Here is a 24,949-nt window from a genome sequence, read left to right on the forward strand (position 1 = left end):
ATGGCGAGCAGCATGATTCTCATAATTGGTGGAACAAGTTCCATTGGTCGCTATATTGCGAAAGCCAGTATTGCTGGTGGCCATCCCACATTTGTTCTAGTTGATGAGCCCCAATTTTGGTACAATTTGGGCTCATTTTGGCCTATTTTGCTTGCTCAAACCATTCATTTTTATTGTTTATGCATACACTTCTTAGTTTACTCATGTTGTTTGTAGGAGAAAGGATAGTCACTTTATCTACGTAGCTAATGCATTGTGATTCCAGGTTTTGGCATTAAAAGGGAGCAAAAGACAACGAAAAGGTGGCAAGGAGACAACGAGTTGGCATTGCTGACGTAAGGAGAGGTTGTCCACGGTCTTGGGGGGCATTCCTCGTGATCCTCACCAAGAACTCCGAGCCCCACTCCATCCTCCCTCCGAGCTTAATACACGGCCAGCTGTTCTACAGGAATAGCAGTTCAAAACTGCTCTACAGGAAACAGCATTTATGATCATCCTACAGGATCAGCAGTTAAACTATAGATTGAACAGCCGAGCTCCTAGAATCATGGATACTTGTTGGAGCATCGTTTTGTATAAATATAGAGGCCTTAGCCTTGGTTAGGTTGTTGAACCTCTCGTATTGCTATTGTAATTTTGGAGCATAGTTCAGTTTTCGTTCCTTTTTGTAAGCCAATTTGGCATGATATCAGTTATGAATAAAGAAGACAGTTTGTGATCTAGTTCTGAGTTTCTTAAGGAGACTATAGCTCTCAGGTTAGGGCCCAACCTGAGAGCCATAGATCCCCTCTGTTGTAGTGTTATTTCCATTTCATTTCAGCATTGTGAGCTTTCCATTTACACATGCAATTCGAATTACAAGTTGATGAGTTGGTCTTTTTCATGAGTAGATAGGATTTGCTTATGGTGAGTTTGTTTACAGTCATTTAGTGTAGCAGAGGATAGATAGAGTCCATTGGAGCTCCAACAAAAAGGCTGTTAGGACTCACTGCCATCTTTCTTGAAGATTGGGGTGTAGCCCATAGCTAGCCACCAAAAACACGCATTTCTTCACTTGATGATTGCTGCAATACAGTCACTGTTACGTTAGATGCTTCCTTGTCATCCACTCATGCACTGCACTTCCTTACCACAGCTTCATGCACGTTCTCTTTCACATTTCGATTGCTGCTCATTGAATTTACAAGCACAAGTAGTTTAGGTTGATGCATTTTTGGTTAAGTAACAGTCATAATCATTTGTTTCACTTACACTGCTCTCTCTCTCTCGTTCCATCACTTTGTCCTCCATCTTGATCACGCATGCAGACATCTATTTGACCCCTACTCCGCTTTGTTACCTCACCAAGTCTTTCATTCCTCATGTGTCTCCATTCTCTAGCCTTTCGTTGACATAGCCCTTCACCTTCCATCCTCCTTCCTACACTCACCTCCCATCCTAATCTTTCACTTCTAAGGCCATCACCAACCTCATCCCTACCTTCCACATCTCCCTCTACCATTTCACCATCCCTCCATCACTCCAAACACTCACGGTAGGTCATCCTGTAGCCATTCCTAGACATCGTGTAGAAAACAGAGTATCCTGTAGGATTCTCCACAGCCATCCTGTAGGAGGCCACTCTCTCGGTTGCTGAGCATCTGAATGCGAGGAACCTCGGTGGATGGGTGCTAAGGATCCCTAGGGACCTCTCCTAGCCTCCCCAACCTATCCCACGCTTTCCTTCCTTCTCCATCCCATCTGCACAACCAAACCCTAGTTAGCTCAAGATCACCATCATCCCACACACACTCACAAGAAAATACAAAAACATAACTTTCATGATGCAAGTAGTTTAGAATGATGCATTTTCATTTATCAGAGGTAGTGACAGCATTGGTAGAAGTTGCATTCACATTCCATGCATTGTAGAGGTCAGACTAGTTGAATTAGGGTTTCCTAGGTTTACATGCTTTGATTTGCTCTCAGTTCATTTTTGTCAAGTAGAATAACTTTCCTTTGAGATTAGCTTTCGTCCATCAATTAGCAAGCTTCTTCTGAGAGCCTATAGAAGTTGGCTTGAGCCCTAGCGGACTTGTGCCAGCTGACCAAGTGACAGCTGCGACAAGAGCTAGTACTTGTGCATACAGCACCGTCGCTTCCAAGTTTGTACGAACTACCGGGTTGATAAAATGAGAGACAGGAAGCCCCAGGAGTTGTAGCATTATTGCTACAATACTGGAGCTCACCATCTTTTTGGCGCCATTGCCGGGGAAGCGTCAGAGTATTAGTAATTGTTGCTTTTCTTCTACTTTCGTACTCTTACTTCTGCTTAGTAGTTTATTTCATTTCCCTTCTGCAAAAGTAGCTTAGCATTTCCTGCTTTCATAGCTTAGCATTTCTTGCTTTCATAGATTAGCATTTCCTGCTTTCATAGATTAGCATTTCCTGCTTTCATAGATTAGACTTTCGATTCTGCAAGTGTAGATTAGAATTTCAATTTTGCAATCAATCTGTTTCATTTTTGCAGGTGCACGGAGAAAAACAAAAGCAATCAAAAAAGAGAATTCTTTTCCATTTCATGCCTCGTAGGAACCGAGATAGATCAGGCAAATTCCTACCAAACACCCCCACCACATCACTTAGTCACCCTTCACTCTTCGGTGGTGACAGTGATTCAGAGGAAACTATAGGTGAACATCCCAAGACATACCGAAATCCTATAGAAGAAGAAGAGTTAGAGACCACTCCACCTAAAGCTATGGCTGACAATAGAGAGGATGAGAGGATAGAAGGAGCTTTCCCCATCCGAGAGACCAATGGTGAGATGAAAATGAAAAACATTAGCCCCTCTGCTTTGCCTCACTTCCATGGAATGACCACTGAGGATCCTGATACCTTCTTATTTGAGTTTGTTGTCCTCTGTAGAACCTATGACTATACTGAGGATGAACAAAAGCTAAAACTTTTCCCTTCTACTCTCAAGGATGCAGCACTACGCTGGTTCATGGGTTTGCCTGGGAATAGTATCACCACATGGGCTCAGATGCAGCAAGCCTTCAACACCAAGTACCGGGATTATTGTAGGTCCAAGGAAACAAAGGGGGAAATCTTTCGGATGACCATGGGAAACGATGAATCTTTAGAGGACTATGAGGAAAGGTTCCAACTTAGTTACAAGCGGGCTAGGTGCACACTTGACCCTGAATCCCTTAAGTTGGTTCTGCTCCGAGGAGTACCTGAAGATCTCTTAGATACCCTTCACATGTTAGCTGGGGGGGACATTTACCAACTACCTTATGAGGACATCAAGACTGTGTTTCGAAATCATTCCAGGGCAGCTAGAAAACGAGGTAGAGGAAACCTCCTCTCCACCGGTGTCCCTTTCTCCAAACATGAGCTTACAAACCAATTAGAAGATCTTAAGAGTGAGGTGAGACATACCATTGCCATGCAGCTGGACACATTCAGGATCCAGCAAAAGAAATAGGAAGCTGAGAGAGCCTTGGCTGTCTTCTGTCCTAGGTGCACCAAAAGACACCCTAACAATGAATGTCCATTGCATTCGGTTGAAGTGTGTTTCATTTGTGAGGAGGACCACCCAACAAATCAGTGTCCAACCTTGCCTGGGTTTAAAGCTATGTACCAAGGAACTGAAGCCCCCACTGAACCTCTCTACTTCATCAACCAAAGGAGGCCTCAAGGATCTAGACCTTATCAGCAGGGGATGCAAGGGGCATCTCAAGCTTATTACAACCCCAACCACTTGACTCCCATGCCTTCCTGGGGTCCCCCTGCTCATCCTTCCTGGTCCATGCCTCCTCCATGGTCTTATCCACCTCAGTACCCTACTCAACCTACTTCTCATCCATATCACTCACATACCCAGTCGCAGCCTCAATGGAGTGCACCTCAGTCGGGGTGGAGGCCTCAATACAACAATCCTCCCGCCATTCTGCCTCCACCTCCAGTTCAACCACAACCATTACCTCCTGCTCCTCCAAGGCAACCTCAAATGCCTGCTCAACCGAACCCGAACCCCAACAATAGACAGGATCAGCAGGTATATACTGGGGAGACCTCATGCCCTACCTATGCTGTGGAGATCCAGGAGATCAATCTTAGATCTGGAAAGACTCTTCCAGATCGCCAACCTCCTCCCCCAGAAGAGGAGGAAGACCATCAAGAAAGTGAACCAAAGCCTATTCCACCCTTTCCTGAGAGACTTACAGCCACCACACAACCCAACCCGGAGGAAGATGAGCTTCTGGGAGAGCTCAAGCAGTTGTGTGTGAAGATACCCCTTCTCCAGGCCATCAAGGATGTGCCAATCTATAACAAGCTGGTTAAGGAGAAGTGTTTCAAACATCCAGGCAGACGGAAGAAAGATGCTTCAACTATCAATGTCATAGGACAACTGTCTGACCTTATGATAGGACAAGTCATCTGCCCAAAGTACTTAGATCCTGGAAGTCCTGTAGTAGATGTCCACATCAATGGCACCATCATACCCCACACCCTGATTGATCTGGGGCCTGCCATTAATGTAATGACCAGGGATACCATGTGCAAGCTCAATCTTCAAGGTTCCTTGAAGAAGACCTCGACAGTACTGCAATTAGCAGATCGCTCCACTGTGACTCCCGAAGGAATTGTGGAGGATGTCTTGGTCTCTATTGACTCTTGGGAGTATCCTGCAGACTTCCTGGTTCTGCAACCAAAGGCAAAGCTTACTGGATATCCCCTCATTTTGGGAAGGCCTTGGTTAGCCACTGCAGATGCCTATATCAGTTGTCGTGCTGGAAATATGACCATAAAAAATGGTCCTATGTCCAAGCAACTTGTCCTATACCCTCCTGCCCAACCCTCTTTAGAGCATGACTTACCACTCTGGTTGGAAGAAGGAGAAGAAGACGAGGTGTATTCAGCACCTCTATGTACCATAGAAACCAATAGAAGAAATCCCCCAACCGAGGATGATTTGATCGAGAAATTGATCCAAAACCCACCTACCAGTGCACTACCCTTAGAAAAATTGGTGGAGGATGCCCAAGCCAGCACCTTAGTGGATCTTTGTACAACCAACCCTGTCACTCCCAGAGTTAAGAATGTGGAGTTCGGCCCTGAGAGAGCATTGAAGATCAGCTCCTCCCTATCTCCTTCCCAGGAGAAGGAGTTGTGTAGCCTATTGTCCAGCCACTTAGATGCCTTTGCTTGGAGCTATAAGGAGATGAAAGGAGTCCATCCCTCGGTCTGTACCCATCATATATACATCAAAGAGGATTGTAAACCAGTTAGGCAACCCCAGAGGAGGATGAATCCAGCCCTCAAGGACATTGTCAAGGAAGAGTTGCAAAAACTGTTGGATGCCGGATTCATCTACCCCATCTCAGATAGTGAATGGGTGTCCCCTCTAGTGTTGGTTCCCAAGAAGAATGGGAAATGGAGGATCTGTGTAGATTACCGGGAGCTGAACAAAGCTACCAAGAAAGACCATTTCCCCCTACCCTTCATAGATCAAGTGTTGGATGGACTGGCAGGAAAGAAGTTCTTCTCTTTCCTGGATGGGTTTAGCGGGTACAATCAAATCCAAATCAGCCCGGAAGACCAAGATAAGACCACCTTCACCTGTCCTTGGGGTACCTTTGCCTACAGAGTCCTTCCCTTTGGGCTATGCAATGCTCCTGCTACTTTTCAGAGAGCTGTCTTAAGCATCTTCTCGGAGTTGGTCCATGATGCAGTGGAAATATACATGGATGACTTTACCCCTTATGGGGCCAACTTCCAGGAAGCATTGTCCAACTTGGGAAAGGTCCTCACCAAGTGCACTGAGATGAACTTGTCCCTTAGTCCTGAGAAATGTGAGTTCCTAATGACTGAGGGGACCGTGCTAGGCCATACTATTTCTTCCCAAGGATTGCAGGTGGATCCAAACAAAATTGCTCTCATCAAAAGGGTTCCACCTCCTCAAAAAGTAAGGGATGTCCGGAGTTTCTTGGGATTAGCAGGATACTACCGGAGATTCATTAAGGACTTCAGCAAGTTAGCCTCACCATTGTTTGGTCTGTTGGCAAAAGATGTGGAGTTTAAGTGGACTGACGATTGTCAGAAGAGTTTGAATGAGATAAAGGACAAGTTGGTGTCTGCACCAATCTTGAGAGGTCCAAACTGGGCCCTACCGTTCCACATCCACACTGATGCCTCAAACAAAGCCAGAGGTGCAACCTTAGGACAAGTTGAGGAAAAACTCCCATATGCCATTTACTTCGTTAGCAAAAACTTGTCCAAGGTCGAGCTGAACTACACTGTAACCGAGAAGGAATTCTTAGCTGTGGTCCATGCACTGAACAAGTTCCGTCATTATATTACTGGTTACCAGACTTTTGTACATACTGACCATGCTGCTATTAGATATTTGATGAATAAACCAGATGTGAATGCTCGTATTATTAGATGGTTACTTTTATTGCAGCTGTTTGATCTAACCATTGTTGATAAACCAGGGAGAGAAAATGTTGCTGCTGACTTCTTGTCTAGATTGGATTTGTCTGCAGATGAAGATGGGACAGTGGATGATCAGATGCCTGATGAGTATCTGTTTGCTATATCAGTACTCTCTCCATGGTTTGCTGATATATCAAACTACCTTGTTTCAGCTCAGTTCCCTCCGCACCTCTCTTCAAAGGAGAAGAGCAAAATCATCAGAAAGAGTGCCTCATTTACATGGATTGGGGGCAACCTGTTCAAGCTTGGCCCCGATCAGATCTTAAGGCGTTGTGTAAGGGAAGAGGAAGTCTTTGACATCCTCCTCACCTGTCATGATGGGCCTTGTGGAGGACACTTTGCAGCAAAGAGAACTGCCTTCAAGATTCTGCAGGCAGGCTACTATTGGCCCACACTTCATCAAGATGTCAGAAGATATGTCAGCCAGTGTGACCAATGCCAAAGAATGGGAAAACCGACCCAAAGGGATGAGATGCCTCTCCAACCTCAAGTGACTCTTGAGACATTTGAGAAGTGGGGCATGGACTTTGTGGGTCCAATCAATCCCTCTTCGAGGCAAAGATCCTACATCATTGTATGCACTGACTACCTGACAAAGTGGGCAGAGACCAAAGCCATCAAAGCAGCAACAGAAGAAAAAGTGGCCGAGTTCTTGAGAGAGAACATCTTCTATAAGTTTGGCTATCCAAGAGAGCTGGTCACCGATCAAGGGAGCCAGTTCACCTCCCACTTGGTTGAAGATCTCCTAGCTCATCACAAGATCAAGCATAGAACCTCCACTCCCTATCATCCTCAAGCAAATGGGCAGGTGGAAGTCACCAATAGAGCATTAGAGGGGATCTTGACCAAAGTGGTGAGCAGCAGCAGAAAGGACTGGGAAGATCGCCTGGTTGAAGCCACCTGGGCTTACAACACCACTTGGAAGACCACCACCGGCTTCACACCTTATGAGCTGGTCTATGGGAAGAAAGCTTTGCTGTCCATTGAGTTTGAGTATAACACTTTGAGGATGGCAGCTCAGCTGGACTTAGATCTCATCCATGCACAGCAAGAAAGGTTGTTGCAGCTGAATGGACTGGATGAGCACCGCATGCAGGCCCTCCTTCACTCAGAAGTGGTTCAACTTCAGAGGAAGGTGTGGCATGACCAACATCTCCATGACACGCAATTTCAGCCGGGAGATTGGGCTTTGTTGTATGACTCCATATTCAAAGATTTCAAGGGGAAGTTAAGAACCAGATGGCTAGGGCCATATGTAGTGGAGCAGTGCCATGACAATGGATCTGTCCTCATTCGAACCATTGATGAGGAAGCCATTCCCATGCTTGTCAATGGGCACCGATTGAAGATCTACAGGAAGCCTCCCTCAAGACAAGAGTTTATCAGCACTATGGAGAAATCTGTTTTGGTCATAGAGAAGGGTTCTGCCTCCATTTTGGGCATGCCCTGAAGAAAGAAAAAAAAAAAAAAAAGAAAAAAAAAAAAAAAAAAAAGGAAAAAAAAAAGAAAAAAGGAAAAAGGAAAAAGAAAAAAAAAAGAAAAGTAATAAAGATCCTTGGGTGAAAACCTCTCTGAGGCGCCCAAGGCAGGCAGTAGGGGTGAAAACCTCATTGAGGCGCTCCTATTGTCTTTCGAAAAAAGAGAAAGTTTAAGAAAAAATATCCTTGAGTGAAAACCTCCCTGAGGCGCTCAGGGCAAGTAGCAAGGGTGAAAACCTCTCTGGGGCGCCCCTGCTATCTTTTCAAAACAAAAAAAAAAAAAAGAAGAAGAAAAAAAACAGCACAATAAAAGTTTTGCATGCAGATGTTCTATGGAGGAGAAGAAGCCTCTCCATTCCAAGCCAGGGGCCTTCATCATGCTATCAAAGGATGTCATCACACCTCCTCCAAGAATAACAATGTTTTCCAAGGTACGTGCAATTTTCATCATGATTTGGATCTTCTACAGGAAGATATAGTTTTCTACAGGAACAGACAGTCTTCCTACAGGAAGACGCAGATCTTCTACAGGAAAGTGCAAAGTTTCTACAGGAAGCTCTGTGTTCTACAGGAAACTTCCTGTAGAAGGTTACGATGGCCGAAATGTGTTTCAAATGAAGATCTAGCGACTGAGGAGTGGATTGAATGCATGCATGCCAATGATGGCTCCCCTGAACATTGCCATTATCGTCCTCCACCATCCTCGTTGCCATGCAACCAAGATCCCTGCAGCAGCACAACAAAGTAATCAGTTCTCGTGAGAAAGCATCTGTCAAAGAAAAACTAGGCACCGAGAACCATACCACATCCACGTTGATACACCAGAAGCGCTGGGATCGTGATCGAGAAGCCAGAACCGCCAGCATGCAGCATACACCCGAGGAGAAAGAACGGTGACAAGACCCCTCGCGGGGATCCTGTAACAGTTCAACCTGCTCAAGTGAAGACCGTTCACAGCACCGCCATCTGAGATCAAACACGGGCGCATGAACGCAGAACCATTCACTCCATCACCAGCATCCTGTAACCACGAGCCTACAGGAATGTGCAGCCACATGCGGCAGGTAGATCCATCGCTCAAAAAAACTGGAAATCATGTGCAGCCGTGCGCAGGTAAGTGTTCTAATCCTTCTCTCCATCAAACTGCATGATTATTACTTCGATTTGTTTTGCATGGCAAAAAGGTGAATGGTTGAGCGGCCTAAAGGCCAGTGATTGGCCACATCGGTTAGTAAAGGGATAGTCAGAGGACGAGGTGGCAGCCACGACGAAAGAAGCACGCAGCAAGCACGTGAAGATCAGTCCCGTCAACCGAGAAGTGAAGTTTAACCGAAAAGGGCGGCAGCAGATCTGTGGGAATGAATGCGGCAACAAACGAATGTGCAGGCGGATGATGGGTGACGTCACCCAACGGTCCGGCGGGGACAGCTCACCCCCGCGCCACGAGCTGCGCCGATTCAAAATCTAATCGGCTCGATTAAGCGTGTATCTCCATCAACCTCACTTCAAAACTCGAGTCGATCCTCTGCTTGCCTCTGCATGTTGATACGCCAAGCTCTCGGCTACCTGAACGCTGGTAAGGCACCTCTCGACCGTTGTCCAACTATAGCTCCCTCCGAAGTCTGCGCACTGCTCCTACAGGAACAGTTTCTAGAGGAAGCAGTATCTACAGGAAAGCAATATCTACAGGAAGGTGAAGTCTTCACGTAAAAAAAGGTGGCGGAAAAGAGGTAACCCTGAAACTCCTTCCACAATTGGGTTTCAAAGGTGGCAAGGTTATTACTCACAGTCTGGTCATAAAAGATATTGAATTATCGTGCCTATACTATCGCTTCTACAGGATAACAGCATAATTAGACTGTGGTTTTGTGAATTCATTGCATACTCTGTCTTTAATACCGAATTTCCTGTGTGTCCACCACCTCTGGTATAAACCACTGTGTTCATCATGCCTGGCGGGTTTATCAGGCGAGAGCCCACTAATTCAAATGCATTAAGGAGAAACCCGGAAGTGGTTGAGCTCTTTACTAGAGCGCAATGGATGCCTTTCTGTGATAAACTACAGGGCTACGATGATGAAGTAGCCGAGGAATTTTTTCAGGCTCTGCAGCCTAAATCACAGACATTGGCCACGGTAACCTTCAGAGGTCTCAGCCTCGAACTCACCCCAGAGCATATCAGTCGGATTACAGAGCTGCCCATGGGTCTGCCGTGGGATAAAGAAGAGCACAAGCAGAGCCAACAAGCAAAGAAGGAGTTCTTCCCGCTTGAAGAATCATTCACAGAGGACAAGAATGGGGTGAAAAGGACCAGCCTGTCACCACCGTGGCACGAAGTCAGTTTTCAAATTATGAAATATATCACCTGTGAGGGTCGTTACATCATCATATATGCGTATCACTTCAGGCTGCTCAATGAACTACGACACCAGATTGACCTCCCTGTAGCACAGAGGCTGAGCATTCCTTACTTTTTACTGCAGTCCTTGATAGAGTGCTCTACAAAGCTCAAGGACGGAATCCCTGATCAGATAGCCCATCATGGGATGATAAAATTGCTCGTGGAGGATTCTCTCCACTCATATAAAGTCCCCCTCGCATGGGAATCATTTAGGAACTTAACAAGAGAAGGGGACATAAAAATGTTGCTTGGAGAGACAGGGTCCTCTAGCGGTGAAGAAGAAGAGCCCGTAGCCAAGAGTAAGAAAGGGAAAAGCAAAAAGGCCCCGACTCCATCACAGAAGAAAGAACGAAAAGAGAAGGAGGAGGGAAAGGATGACAAAGCAAAAGAAGACACCCCCATCCTGTCAGCAAGGGAACAGAGGTTGAAAAGCAGGGCAGTCAAAACTGAGGTGGCCCCTGCCGGCCCAAGCACCTCGTCAGCTCCTACAGGCAAAGCCAAAAGCAAATTCCATGCAGCCAAGAAAGAAAAGGTGGCGGAAGTTGCATCTACAGGAACGCAAGCAGAGGCTTCTACAGGAAGCCCGAAGACACAAAAACAGGCTCCTACAGGAAGCCCGAAAACAAAGACAAAGGCTTCTACAGGAAGCCCGAAGATCAGTAAGGAGCAGGCTTCTATAGGAAGCCCAGGAGCAACAACCAAGGCTTCTACAGGAAGCCCGAAAATCATTGGAGGACAGGCTTCTACAGGAGGCCCAAAAAAGGAGAAAGAGGCTTCTACAGGAAGCCTGAAAGTGCAACCCCGGGTTTCTACAGGAAGCCCGAAGACAGAGACAGGGGCTTCTACAAGAAGCCCAAGATTGGAAAGAGGGGCTTCTACAAGAGGCCCGAAGGACATTGAGAAACAGCCTCCTATAGAGAGTCCGAAGACAAAGAAAGAGTCTTCTACAGGAAGCCCGGAAGCAGGCAAAGCAGGGTCTTCCACAAGAAGCCCGAAATCTTAAAAGGAGAGGCCTTCTACAAGGAGCTCCGAGAGGGCAAATCGCAAGAAAGAGAAGGCTGGCATTCTTGAGAAGGAGGCAGCAGTGGCACTGGCTGCCCTCAGCACACCTCCAAAACCAAAAGAGAAAAGGGAGAGGGAGACCCCTCTACCACCTGAAGTCAGGAGGAGCAAAAGGATGACCATGGGCAAGCCACGGCCTCCACCGAGCAGCCAAACCACTTCAGGGGATGTACCTACTTCAACCAGTCCAAGGACCCCCTTTAAAACATCAACCACCCCAGAAAAGGGGAGCCCAAAAATAACCTCCTGGACTCGAAAGATAGGCCAGTCACCTTCTGAAGCCCGACTCAAAGAAATAGAAAAAGGGAAGGAAGCATCACCCTCATCGCCATCAGGGGCAGAAAAGGCAGGGCCATCAAAAGCAGAAAAGAAACAGCCTGTTCTGGTCCCGAGTCCTCGGCCAAGGACGAGGAGCAGGGACACGGTTGCTCAAGGATGAGCAAATGGTTCAGCTGGGGGGTGATGATGAGCCCCAATTTTGGTACAATTTGGGCTCATTTTGGCCTATTTTGCTTGCTCAAACCATTCATTTTTATTGTTTATGCATACACTTCTTAGTTTATTCATGTTGTTTGTAGGAGAAAGGATAGGCACTTTATCTACGTAGCTAATGCATTGTGATTCCAGGTTTTGGCATTAAAAGGGAGCAAAAGACAACGAAAAGGTGGCAAGGAGACAACGAGTTGGCATTGCTGACGTAAGGAGAGGTTGTCCACGGTCTTGGGGGGAATTCCTCATGATCCTCACCAAGAACTCCGAGCCCCACTCCATCCTCCCTCCAAGCTTAATACACGGCCAGCTGTTCTACAGGAACAGCAGTTCAAAACTGCTCTACAGGAAACAGCATTTATGATCATCCTACAGGATCAGCAGTTAAACTATAGATTGAACAGCCGAGCTCCTAGAATCATGGATACTTGTTGGAGCATCGTTTTGTATAAATATAGAGGCCTTAGCCTTGGTTAGGTTGTTGAACCTCTCGTATTGCTATTGTAATTTTGGAGCATAGTTCAGTTTTCGTTCCTTTTTGTAAGCCAATTTGGCATGATATCAGTTATGAATAAAGAAGACAGTTTGTGATCTAGTTCTGAGTTTCTTAAGGAGACTATAGCTCTCAGGTTAGGGCCCAACCTGAGAGCTATAGATCCCCTCTGTTGTAGTGTTATTTCCATTTCATTTCAGCATTGTGAGCTTTCCATTTACACATGCAATTCGAATTACAAGTTGATGAGTTGGTCTTTTTCATGAGTAGATAGGATTTGCTTATGGTGAGTTTGTTTACAGTCATTTAGTGTAGCAGAGGATAGATAGAGTCCATTGGAGCTCCAACAAAAAGGCTGTTAGGACTCACTGCCATCTTTCTTGAAGATTGGGGTGCAGCCCATAGCTAGCCACCAAAAACACGCATTTCTTCACTTGATGATTGCTGCAATAAAGTCACTGTTACGTTAGATGCCTCCTTGTCATCCACTCATGCACTGCACTTCCTTACCACAGCTTCATGCACGTTCTCTTTCACATTTCGATTGCTGCTCATTGAATTTACAAGCACAAGTATTTTAGGTTGATGCATTTTTGGTTAAGTAACAGTCATAATCATTTGTTTCACTTACACTGCTCTCTCTCTCTCTTTCCATCACTTTGTCCTCCATCTTGATCACGCATGCAGACGTCTCTTTGACCCCTGCTCCGCTATGTTACCTCACCAAGTCTTTCATTCCTCACGTGTCTCCATTCTCTAGCCTTTCGTTGACATAGCCCTTCACCTTCCATCCTCCTTCCTACACTCACCTCCCATCCTAATCTTTCACTTCTAAGGCCATCACCAACCTCATCCCTACCTTCCACATCTCCCTCTACCATTTCACCATCCCTCCATCACTCCAAACACTCACGGTAGGTCATCCTGTAGCCATTCCTAGACATCCTGTAGAAAACAGAGTATCTTGTAGGATTCTCCACAGCCATCCTGTAGGAGGCCACTCTCTCAGTTGCTGAGCATCTGAATGCGAGGAACCTCGGTGGATGGGTGCTAAGGATCCCTAGGGACCTCTCCTAGCCTCCCCAACTTATCCCACGCTTTCCTTCCTTCTCCATCCCATCTGCACAACCAAACCCTAGTTAGCTCAAGATCACCATCATCCCACACACACTCACAAGAAAATACAAAAACATAACTTTCATGATGCAAGTAGTTTAGAATGATGCATTTTCATTTATCAGAGGTAGTGACAGCATTGGTAGAAGTTGCATTCACATTCCATGCATTATAGAGGTCAGACTAGTTGAATTAGGGTTTCCTAGGTTTACATGCTTTGATTTGCTCTCAGTTCATTTTTGTCAAGTAGAATAACTTTCCTTTGAGATTAGCTTTCGTCCATCAATTAGCAAGCTTCTTCTGAGAGCCTATAGAAGTTGGCTTGAGCCCTAGCGGACTTGTGCCAGCTGACCAAGTGACAGCTGTGACAAGAGCTAGTACTTGTGCATACAGCACCGTCGCTTCCAAGTTTGTACGAACTACCGGGTTGATAAAATGAGAGACAGGAAGCCCCAGGAGTTGTAGCATTATTGCTACAATACTGGAGCTCACCACTAGTCACAGAATCCACGGCTTCTAATCCTCAGAAAGCCCAGCTCCTCGAGTCCTTCAAGGCCTCAGGCATATCTCTAGTCCAGGTAATCTCATTAATCTCTTAATTGTTTTCAAACCCATGTTGGGTATTTTTCAATGGAGAAATACCAAAACCAGCAAAATATTCACCACAGAGACGATGCCCTGTTTGCTCTGTCCAAGATCTTTTGATAGGAACCTCTTAAAACCAAAATGACTCAGAAGACACCATTACACAGTCACAAAGCATTTCTACTAATTAAAACAAACATTCTGTTACATATTTCTTCCTCTGTGCAAAGAGGGAATCTCAAAAAAAAACCTTGCTTCTCTCACAGATTTTCCACTGCTGTGGATATTACATAAACGGCTTCAAAAACATTCCTGTGTTTTTCATTGCGAGACAAACACTATAGCACTGATGTGCATATACAAAAAGATAATCACACTCTCGTGCGTAGCCACCACTTAAAAAAAAACTACACTACTACAGCACGTAGACTTTTTTTAATGTATGACAACGTGTATTAAAAAACATATAAAAAATAAAGCGTATGTCATATGGGACATATGGCCATAACCAAAAACATAAAAACATTATATGTGCCGTAAGGAAATTAAGAGAACTACCTACATTCTACGAACAACAATGAATACATTAAATTTCCCTTCTCGGCGGTCAACTGATAAACTAGCACTCCACGTAAAAATTGATTTGACGCGGGCTGTATGCATCTTCGGGAAGTCAACGGCTGAGATCACGCGATCAAATCGCTGAGCCGATCCTACGTGGTTCGCACGCCAACCTCCAGCAAACCAAACGAACTTTACTGTCCGGGGAAAGTGGTTTTGGGCGTCGTACAAGAGACGCGTGGCGGCATGTGAATGTGTTCGGAGCCTCAGCTACGGATACCGCCTTTGGTGAATGGCGGTGCGGGGAGACCGGGTGGTTTTCCTGAACCACCGCGCGGCGTAAAATTACAATTTTAACACTCCCCTTTAATTTTAACAGCCGCGCGTTCAGTCATTCCCAAACACTTTCTCAAAAATTCGAAACTCTTCTGAACCAGTGGCTTTGTCAAGATGTCTGCAACCTGTTCCTGGGTCCTGCAATGTTTGAGGACAATTTCTCCATTGGTCAATAATTCTCTGATGTAGTGAAACCTTGTATCGATGTGTTTCGTTCTCTTATGAAACACTGAATTCTTTGACAAAGCAATAGCAGAGCTATTGTCACAAAAGACCACTGTCGCTTTTGCCTGCTCTTGGCCTAAGCTTCTCAACATCCTTCTCATCCATACTGCCTGACATGTTGCTGCTGTCACTGCCACATATTCTGCCTCTGCTGTAGATAATGCTACAATGGATTGCTTCTTAGAAGCCCATGAAATGGCTCTTGAACCCATATTAAAAACATAACCGGAAGTTCTCTTCCGATCGTCTACACTTCCAGCCCAATCGCTATCAGTGTATCCAATTAAATCTAAACTTTCTGAGACACTATATAATATGCCAAACATTTTGGTGCCTTTGACATACCTCAAAATTCTCTTTGCTGCTTGCCAATGTGCCTCCTTTGGCCTCTCCATAAATCTGGAAATCAAACTAACAGCATACATAATATCAGGTCTAGTTGCTGTTAAATACATAAGACTGCATACAATGCTTTTATACAAGCTAGGATCAAAATCCTTGCTGCTGTCCTCTCTGCTGAGCTTTAATCCCATCACTGTGGGAGTGATTGCTGCCTTGCATTCTTGCATGTTAAATCTGCTCAATACTTGATTTACATATCTTGCTTGAGATATAAAAATTCCTTTTTCATTTTGATCTACTTCTATGCCTAAGAAGTATCTCAACAAACCCATGTCAGTCATTTCAAATTCATCCTTCATGACTGATTTAAAATTCTCAATAAGATAAATATCATTTCCAGTGAAAATAACATCATCTACATACAAGACAACAATTAAAATTTTACCATCCTTTTCCTTGATGTAGATTGTGGGCTCTCCTTCACATTTGTCAAATTCATTATCCAATAGATATGAATCTATCCTGCTGTACCATGCTCTTGGCGCTTGCTTCAGCCCATAAAGAGCTTTCTTCAATTTGCACACTTTGTGCTCTTCACCTTTTTTCTCATATCCGAGAGGTTGTTCCACATAAACCTCTTCCATTAACACTCCATTTAGGAATGCTGACTTCACGTCCATTTGGTAGACTTTCCATTTGTTTTGAGCTGCTATGGACAGCACTGCTCTCACTGTTTCCATTCTTGCAACCGGGGCGAAAGTCTCCTCATAATCTCTCCCATATTGCTGCTTGTAGCCTTTGACAACCAGCCTTGCTTTATGCCTTTCAATCTTGCCTTCAGCATTGCTCTTGGTCTTGTAGACCCATTTCACACCAATGACTTCTTTGCCTTTTGGTAACTCAACCAAATCCCATGTTTTATTTCTCTCTATGGCATTCATCTCTTCATCCATAGCTTCTATCCATTTCCTATCTTTAATAGCATCTTCGAAATGAATAGGATCATCAACATGACAAAACAAGGCAAATAAGGAATTCATTCCTTCATCATAAATTTCACTTAAGTTTCTGAACTTCTTACCTCTTTCACTTGGTGTGCAAGTGCTTGAAGATGCACTTGAATTTCCTCCTTGTGGTGTGCTTGGAGAAGCACTTTCATTGATCCTCACTGGTGTACCTTGCTGTTCTTGTGTTGGTGCTACTGTTCGGGGATTCATTTCAGCCACCTCCTCTTCATCCTCATCATGAGACAAACAGTTTTTAATGTTCATTGTTTTCTCTATGCTTCCATCCCAAGCTTCCTCTTCAATGAATTGAACATCCCTGCTGACAAAGAACTTCTTGGTAGATGGAATGTACAGCCTGTAGGCTTTGGATTCCTCACTGTATCCAATGAAGATGCATTTCTCCCTTTTGCTGTCCAACTTCCTCCTTAGCTGATCCGGAATGTGTGCATAGGCCACACACCCAAAAACTCTCATGTGGGTGACTCCTTGCTTTCTCCCACTCCATGCCTCTTCTGGCACTTTGTTCAAGACTGCTTTTGTAGGACACATGTTCAATATATAAACTGCACAATGTACAGCTTCAACCCAATATTCATTTGGCAAATGCTTTGCCTTCAGCATGCTCCTTGCCATCTCCATGATGGTTCTGTTTTTCCTTTCAACAACTCCATTTTGTTGTGGGGTGTACCTAGCTGTAAACTGTTTATGTATTCCATTTTCTCTACAAAACTTTAGGAATTCATTTGAAATATATTCACCTCCTCTATGAGTTCTCAATACTTTTATGTGCAGCCCGCTTTGGTTCTCCACAAGTGCTTTGAAGTTTTGGAATTTCTCAAAGACTTCACTTTTGTTCTTGAGGAAATATATCCAAGTCTTTCTTGTAAAATCATCAATGAATGTCAAGAAATATAGGCTGCCAGCTAATGATGGAGCTTGCATTGGTCCACACAAATCTGAGTGGATAATCTCTAAGGGTGCCTTTGCCCTTGTACTTTTCCCTGATGGAAAACTCTCTCTATGTTGTTTGCCCAATATACAACCTTCACAAAGGCTGTATGGCTTCTCTATCAATGGTAATCCTCTTACCATTCCTTTTCTGCTTAATAGGTTTAGACCTCCAAAATTTAGATGCCCGAATCTCAAGTGCCATAACCAGTTCTCATCCTTTGGCACGCTTTGGAAGACCTCTTGGGTGACCGCTGCCATTTCCTTTTTGTTCTTCAAGTCTGCCCTGATCCGGAGAGGGAACATCCTGTTCCTTGTCATCTTCACTTCAACAATGCATCTTTTGCTCGGTGGTATATCCATGATGGTGCACACATCATTTACAAAGTAAACATTGTAACCCTTTTGGACAAGTTGTCCAACACTCAATAGGTTACATCTCATTCCGGGGACATAGTAGACATCTGCTATGGTTTTCCTTTCTCCTTGTTTTGTAAATATTTTTACCTCCCCTTTTCCCATAACAGACACTTTACTATCAGTTCCTAGTGTGACCTCTGATTTCAAATTCTGATTTAAGGCTGAAAAGAGGGCTATATTCCCTGCCATATGGTTGCTGCAACCTGAGTCTAAAAACCATATGTCATCACTATGTGTTTCAGCCATGTTACAAGCTAACATGACATTTTCTTGACTGTTGTTTTGTCTTGTAACATTTGCATTTTGTCTGTTGTTCATATCATGCTGTTTCTTTCTACAATCACTAGCATAATGTCCATACTTTTTGCAATAATAGCATTGAACATTAGATTTATCATACCTTTGTCCTTGAGCATGATACTGTTCTCTTTGTTGGCTGCTGCCTTGGCCTTGGTTCTGATTTGTATTGGTGCATCTTCCTTGTGCATTTGATGGACTGTTCCTTCCACCTCTGTTCTGGCTTCTGCCTCTTCCTCTTCGGTTTCCTCTTCCTTAACCTCTTCCTCTTCCAAAGGACATCTGGGTCTTGAAGGCTTGCTCAAGGGATGAGTTTTCATTCCTACTCAACCTCTGCTCATGAGTTATCAGTGATGCATGTAGCTCATCAACTGAGTAGTTTGAGAGATCCTTTGTCTCTTCAATGGTGGTGACTATGGCATCGAACCTTGAGGGTAAGACCCTCAATATTTTCTCGACTATTCTTCTATCTTCAATTGTTTCTCCATGAGTTCTCATTTGTGTGATTACACCAATCACATGAGTGAAGAATGATTCAATGTTGTCTGACTCCTTCATGTTCAAGTTTTCAAAATCCTTTCTCAGCATTTGCAATTTTGCTGTCTTCACTCTCTCCATGCCTTGATAGGCAGTTTTTAGGGTTTGCCATGCATTGTGTGATGTTGTAGCTGCTGCTATCCTTGGGAATATACTCTGGTCCACTGCTTGATACAACAAGACAATGGCCTTTGCATCCTTCTTCCTATTGAGCTTCAGCTGATCCTTCTCTCCCTGAGTTAATGCATTGAACTCAGTTTCATCTGCTGGTTCCTCAAACCCATATTCTACTAGTTCCCATATATCTTGAGAGATGAACAAAGCTCTCATGGTTATAGACCAGTAGTCATAGTTCTTCCCATTAAAGTGTGGGAGCTGGGTGTTGAACATACCCATGCTTGTGCTTGCCATTCCTTGCATCTTGAACTATGGTTTTAAATCCTTGACTGTGATTTTTTTTTAAAAAAACTGACTGTCTTCAGAAATAACAAGAGAAATGCTTTTGGGGAATACCTGAATCTTTCGCTGTCTGAGTCTTCTGTCTGCCTGAGAAGTTTTACTGCAGCAACAACCTTCTCCCTTCAGCTTGTTTAACTTCTTTAAAGAGCCTGAGCCAGCGCCGATACCACTGTTGGGTATTTTTCAATGGAGAAATACCAAAACCAACAAAATATTCACCACAGAGACGATGCTCTGTTTGCTCTGTCCAAGATTTTTTGATAGGAACCTCTTAAAACCAAAATGACTCAGAAGACACCATTACACAGTCACAAAGCATTTCTATTAATTAAAACAAACATTATGTTACATATTTCTTCCTCTGTGCAAAGAGAGAATCTCAAAAAAAAACTCTGCTTCTCTCACAGATTTTCCACTGCTGTGGATATTACATAAACAGCTTCAAAAACATTCGTGTGTTTTTCATTGCCAGACAAACACTACAGCACTGCTGTGCATATACAAAAAGATAATCACACTCTCGTGCGTAGCCACCACTTAAAAAAAAACTACACTTCTACAGCACTTAGACTTTTTTTAATGTATGACAACATGTATTAAAAAAACATATAAAAAATAAAGCGTATGTCATATGGGACATATGCCCATAACCAAAAACATAAAAACATTATATGTGCCGTAAGGAAATTAAGACAACTACCTACTTTCTACGAACAACAATGAATACATTAAATTTCCCTTCTCGGCGGTCAAGTGATAAACTAGCACTCCACGTAAAAATTGATTTGATGCGGGCTGTATGCATCTTCGGGAAGTCAACGGCTGAGATCACGTGATCAAATCGCTGAGCCGATCCTAAGTGGTTCGCACGCCAACCTCTAGCAAACCAAACGAACTTTACTGTCAGGGGAAAGTGGTTTTGGGCGTCGTACAAGAGACGCGTGGCGGCATGTGAATGTGTTCGGAGCCTCAACTACGGATACCGCCTTTGGTGAATGGCGGTGCGGGGAGACCGGCTAGTTTTCCTGAACCACCGGGCGGCGTAAAATTACAATTTTAACAACCCACTGCTATTCTATCAAGTAATCATGTTGTGATGATTGCAGGTAATCTCATTAATCTCTTAATTGTTTTCAAACCCACTGCTACTCTATCAATTAATCATGTTGTGATGATTGCATGTGATGTGCATGATGTGTTGGTTAGATTCCTGCAGGAGCTGCGATTAATTGTTTTCAAACCCACTGCTATTCTATCAAGTAATCATGTTGTGATGATTGCATGTGCTGTCCATGATGTGTTGGTTTCAGCCATGTTAGATTCCTGCAGGAGCTGCTACGCAGCAGCGTCTGTTTCTAGACTTCTGCAATAAATATTGTATGATAAATATCTGCTTGTTTGCTTCGGTTATAAATATTGTATGACAAATATCTGCTCACTTCTGCAATATTTGGTCTAACCGCAGCAGCGCTTGTTTTGAGAATGACAAGTATGTGTTTAGATGTGATGTATTTTGAGCTTCTGAGATAAATATTGTATGATAAATATTGCTTGCTTGTTTCTGCCATAAATATTGTAGGATAAATATCTGCTCACTTTTGATGTATATGATTCTTCAATCTGGATTCTCTCTTCCACTGGAAAAAAAATTTAATCCTATGATCAGTTTCACATTAGAAAATTCAATGTGCTACAGGGATCTCTGGACGATTACACAAGCCTACTGGAGGCAATTAAGTTGGTGGATGTAGTGATGTCCACAGTAGGCGCAGCGCAGATAGCAGATCAGTTCAATATTATCAATGCTATCAAAGAGGTTCGCACTATTAAGGTATCAGGAGCTGCTCTGAAACAGCTATGCATTGGATTTGTTTGCTTCATAGCTAATATAATCTCCATATCATATTTTAATGAATGGAAAATTTGATATCCGGTTGGGTTGGGTTGGGTTGGGTTGGGTTGGGTATGGTATGGTATTTTACATGATGATACAGAGGGTTTCGCCATCGGAGTTCGGGAATGTTGTTGAAGAAGAAATAGGGTTGGAGCGTTCAAGCTGAAAGCCAAACTGCGTCGGACAATTGAAGCAGAAGGCATTCCCTACACATATATCTCCTGCTACTATTTTGCAGGGCATTTCGTTCCAAGCCTGGGACAGACTGGACTTACAGCTCCTCCAATGGACAAAGTTGTCATTCTTGGAAATGGAAATGTCAAAGGTGTGGTGATCATTAATTTTTGTTGTCAATTTATTATATTTTTGAAAGTGATGATATTTTTTAACTAATTCTAAATTTTGGAATATGGATTAGGATGAAAATCAAAATACATTTAAGTGAACAGAATGAATCATATAAATTGGTTTAAAATCTATACTAATTATATGATTAATTAGAAAGACAATTTCAAGAAATGTAAATCTTGAATGTGATTATATTGTGAATATACAGCTGTGTTCGTAGTTGATGAAGAAGCTGCAACATACACAATAAAAGCAGTGGATGATCCTAGAACTTTAAACAAGACTCTATACATGAGACCTGCTACTAACGTTTTGTCCATAAAAGAGCTTGTGGGTTTATGGGAGAACAAAATTGGATAAGGTCTATGTACCCGAAGAGCAGATAGTCAAATCCATTCAAGGTCAGTACTTCCAGGACACTCACTGTTCAATGATATATTTCAAGTAGCACGATAAAGTAAGGATTTCTGCTGAAAAGTATCATACAATTTTATTTATTTTAATGTGAACTGTTTGATGCTGGTAAAAAATATTTTAATTTATTTTAATGTTAACTGTCTGATGGTGGTAAAAAATATGTTGTTCCAGAGACTGGGAATTTTTTGTTATCACTTTACCACTCAACTTTTGTGGAAGTTACTCAAGAAAATTGTGAAATGGGACCGAATGGGGTGGAGGCCACTGAATTATTTCCAGAAGTAAAATGTACTACCATTGATGAGTACCTCAATCAGTTTGTGTAAAATGGGACCGAATGGGGTGGAGGCCACTGAATTATTTCCAGAAGTAAAATGTACTACCATTGATGAGTACCTCAATCAGTTTGTGTAAATTAGTTGGCTGTATGAGGTCACTTAATTTTATATGGAAGTAAAATACACTATTACTGAACAGAACGTCAATCAATTTATCTGAATTAACTGGCTGTGTCATGAAATAAACAAGTGGGATTAGGTGCTTTTATAATATGCATTCTGGTAAATGTTTTATGATAATTTCTATATTATTAATTTTCAAGATTAACAATAACTTTTCAGATTTAAAAAGAGTTAATTGTAATTTCTTTATTATTAAGTCTTAAGATTAACTCTAAGTTTTCATGTTTAAAGTTTATGTTGTTCAATTTCTTCCATTGCTAGTTAAGAAAAAGTATAATTTTTTTTCAGTAAATTATAATCCCAAGGTTTAATTCAAACCAAGTATTTATAAGGATAATAATTTAAATGTATTTTCTCGTTAAAGTTTGGAAGCAGTTTAATTTTGAGAACTTTTTTCTTTTCTTAATAAAAATTAGAATATAGAAGTTTTTATGAGATTGTCTATTTTTATTGCTTAATTTGTTTTTTAAATATATAAGTAAATTCAATATTTGTAAAAATATTTGAAACACTCAAATTATTAAATTTATTATATACAACCATATAACAAACAAACATATAACATATAACAATTATACTCTTTCAAATTATTGTTATACTCTTTCAAATCATAAAAAAAAGATAAAAAATTTAATACAAATAACACAAATATTATGTGACATCCCTCCTGAAAAGTTAATGTTGGTAACTAGTAAAAGTAATTATGAACAAAGACTTTATTTAAAAAAAAATATATACAACTCTATTATTAATTTTATGTTAATTAAAAACAATTGTGTTAAGTACTATTTGAGCTGAGTCTATGATTAATCATGGTTAGTAACTGTGGAAGCAGTTACAATGGAACCCTAACTACCTTCAGGAGGTAGTTGAGGCCCCAAAGGAAAAGGGGGAAAAAGATTGGCCAAGTCTGGTTAGGATCAGATGGCAGAGAAGAAAGAGAATGGTGATGCTATGTCTCGTTAGGATCAGATGGCATAGAAGGAAAGGAATTTTTCCTGTGTACACTACATCTGGTTAGGACCAGATAGCGATTACTCGCGAGACCAGTGGAATTGCGGTTAGAGGACCTGCAAGTGCTTGGGGGTGGAAGATCAAAGAAGCATTCTTCCAACGGACGGGTGGATTGACAAGCATTACAAGTAGGTTGCAGATAAGCAGGTAAGGCTTATAATGCATGTATCTATTGAAATATTCTTTGCATTGCTCTATACTGAGAAATAGAAATAGTTGAAGAACATCTGGTTAATCTTCTTTAATAGAAAAACAAGGAAAAGCATTAACTTCGGCATTATAGACAGAGACTGAAATAATATGCAATCGGTAAGGAAGAGTATTAAAGTTCACATGAAATAAACTTGCATTCTTTATTTGAATACCAACAGAAAACATAAGTAAACAGATTCAGTCATTTCGGTGACAGCAGGAAGTTATCAACAGGGAATGATATGTCAAAACCCTGTGTTTATATTCAAGAATCGAGGAAAAAGAACTAGAGATCCTTATACTCAGATAATCGAAAAGAAATACCTTCGTTCCTTGCTAAAGCACTATGTTAAACACATGAAAATCATGATATTTACCATAAGGCGAATCTGGTGTGTTTTGCCATCTAACTGAAACCAAAAATAAGCCGTGAGGATTATCATAAACAATGCTACAGTATATATATATAACCTCGGTCGAGTAGACCGTGAAGAAAACACAGAAGGGGTTAACAAACCGGACCGCACCGTAACCCTTCAGATAACCATATAGCTGTGACGCACAGATTGACTGAATAGATTTATGCATTCACTGTTACAACTTAACAAATAAATAAGGATGCCGAGGGAAGAGCAATGGTAACCTGATTTCCATGCTCTCTCAGCCAGATTAACCGGCGAAACCCTGATTTGGAAAACCTCTCAAGCCGAAGCTTGCGCTCAGCTAGCGGAAGCACCAGAGCCGAGACCTTATGTTATATATATTTCTCATTTAAACTAGAAGGAAGATATAGAAACTCTGTAACATGTAAACATATATTAACATCAAACAATAAGCCTGTAACAGTTCAGTGAAGGCGAATGACCAGAAAGATATAAAACGAGTAGAGTAAACCCACGGGGTTCCCGTGATGAAAATACCATATTCAAACAAGATTACTATATTTCACAAAATTTATACAAGATCAAACCCTCTCAGTTCAGAGTCACAGTTTGTGTTCAAAGGAAACCAGTACATAAATTAAACGATAATTACATTTGATGATAAGTTATGGCTACACGAATCAAGCTCATAAGGAAGGACCTCCTCACAGAGGAGTCCATCTACCAAGGGCTACATTCAGTGGCCATCAGGGAAGACCCTGAGCTTGTGCAGGGACAGACCCGAGAAATTAATGCCCGGTATCCCTGCCAAGGGAATAAAAAGATAACTCAGTCATAGATAAGTAAATCCAATACACATAGTGGGGAGAGTATCGGAACGTACCTGACGAAAGGCTAGCCATTTGTCTGGAGAAACCCTCGTGCATTATGGATTAATGAAGAATCACCTGCACCGAGAACTTTAGCCAGATTAATAAATGGAATACCCTGGTGTAAATCCAT

General features: G+C 42.5%; 1 pseudogene across 1 annotated transcript; it reads left to right on the forward strand.

The window, feature by feature from the left end:
- On the forward strand, nt 1-22,372 carry LOC149246521 (phenylcoumaran benzylic ether reductase IRL1-like; annotated as a pseudogene). Its single transcript, XR_016265567.1, has 7 exons — nt 1-99; nt 9,146-9,152; nt 14,026-14,099; nt 20,935-21,069; nt 21,233-21,457; nt 21,689-21,881; nt 22,069-22,372. The product of XR_016265567.1 is annotated as a phenylcoumaran benzylic ether reductase IRL1-like (transcript).
- Nucleotides 22,373-24,949: the final 2,577 nt, after the last annotated feature.

The sequence above is a fragment of the Pinus tabuliformis genome, chromosome 7 (assembly GCF_031772625.1).
Source record: "Pinus tabuliformis cultivar Carrire ecotype Pingquan chromosome 7, CPIR1, whole genome shotgun sequence".
Taxonomy (NCBI): domain Eukaryota; kingdom Viridiplantae; phylum Streptophyta; class Pinopsida; order Pinales; family Pinaceae; genus Pinus; species Pinus tabuliformis.